This window comes from Canis aureus, unplaced genomic scaffold (genome assembly GCF_053574225.1).
Source record: "Canis aureus isolate CA01 unplaced genomic scaffold, VMU_Caureus_v.1.0 ptg000299l_RagTag, whole genome shotgun sequence".
In the NCBI taxonomy this organism is placed as follows: Eukaryota; Metazoa; Chordata; class Mammalia; order Carnivora; family Canidae; genus Canis; species Canis aureus.
In genome coordinates, this window is record NW_027554540.1 from 20,284 (window position 1) to 21,986 (window position 1,703).

Here is a 1,703-nt window from a genome sequence, read left to right on the forward strand (position 1 = left end):
AACCCCAAAAACAGGACTAAGTGCATACAATACTCACAAGCTTTATTTAAATTGTATACAAATGTATTGCTACTCTAGTTAACTTAACACAACAGTCTTACACGCATTCGATCTCGTGGTCTATCTATAGATAGCATCCCCTTTTTTTTTCCTCTCATATTTACTATGTATTTTATTTATTATACACACTACAATTTCAGTATAAGTTAATGTAGCTTAATTAATAAAGCAAGGCACTGAAAATGCCAAGATGAGTCGCACGACTCCATAAACACAAAGGTTTGGTCCTAGCCTTCCTATTAGTTCTTAGTAGACTTACACATGCAAGTCTCCACGCCCCAGTGAGAATGCCCTTAAAATCAGCAGTGATCTAAAGGAGCAGGTATCAAGCACACTCTTAAGTAGCTCATAACACCTTGCTAAGCCACACCCCCACGGGATACAGCAGTGATAAAAATTAAGCCATAAACGAAAGTTTGACTAAGCCATACTAAAAAGGGTTGGTAAATTTCGTGCCAGCCACCGCGGTCATACGATTAACCCAAACTAATAGGCCCACGGCGTAAAGCGTGTTTAAGATACCTTTGCACTAAAGTTAAAACTTAACTAAGCCGTAAAAAGCTACAGTTACCATAAAATAGACCACGAAAGTGACTTTATAATAATCTGACTACACGATAGCTAAGACCCAAACTGGGATTAGATACCCCACTATGCTTAGCCCTAAACATAGATAATTTTACAACAAAATAATTCGCCAGAGGACTACTAGCAATAGCTTAAAACTCAAAGGACTTGGCGGTGCTTTATATCCCTCTAGAGGAGCCTGTTCTATAATCGATAAACCCCGATAAACCTCACCACCCTTTGCTAATTCAGTCTATATACCGCCATCTTCAGCAAACCCTCAAAAGGTAGAATAGTAAGCACAATCATTTTACATAAAAAAGTTAGGTCAAGGTGTAACTTATGGGGTGGGAAGAAATGGGCTACATTTTCTACCCAAGAACATTCCACGAACGTTTTTATGAAATTAAAAACTGAAGGAGGATTTAGTAGTAAATTAAGAATAGAGAGCTTAATTGAATAGGGCCATGAAGCACGCACACACCGCCCGTCACCCTCCTCAAGTAATAAGACACAACCATAACCATATTAACTTAACTAAGACACAAGAGGAGACAAGTCGTAACAAGGTAAGCATACCGGAAGGTGTGCTTGGATTAATCAAAGTGTAGCTTAACTAAAGCGTCTGGCCTACACCCAGAAGATTTCATTACTTATGACCACTTTGAACAAAAGCTAGCCCAACTAACCCCAAACTTAAGTATCACAGACATATAAAGTAAAACATTTAGTTAAATAATAAAAGTATAGGAGATAGAAATTTTAATTGGAGCGATAGAGATAGTACCGTAAGGGAATGATGAAAGACATCTTAACAGTATTAAACAGCAAAGATTACCCCTTTTACCTTTTGCATAATGAACTAGCCAGAAACGACTTAACAAAGAGAACTTAAGCTAAGCTCCCCGAAACCAGACGAGCTACCCATAAACAATCTAAAAGGATCAACTCATCTATGTAGCAAAATAGTGAGAAGATTTGTGGGTAGAGGTGAAAAGCCTAACGAGCCTGGTGATAGCTGGTTGCCCACAAACAGAATTTTAGTTCAACTTTAAATTTACCTAAAAAAAAACAAA

At 37.8% G+C, this 1,703-nt stretch overlaps 1 pseudogene; it reads left to right on the forward strand.

Annotated features, from left to right (window-relative positions):
* The first annotated feature begins 274 nt into the window (after nt 1-274).
* Nucleotides 275-1,229, forward strand: LOC144309972 (18S ribosomal RNA; annotated as a pseudogene).
* Nucleotides 1,230-1,703: the final 474 nt, after the last annotated feature.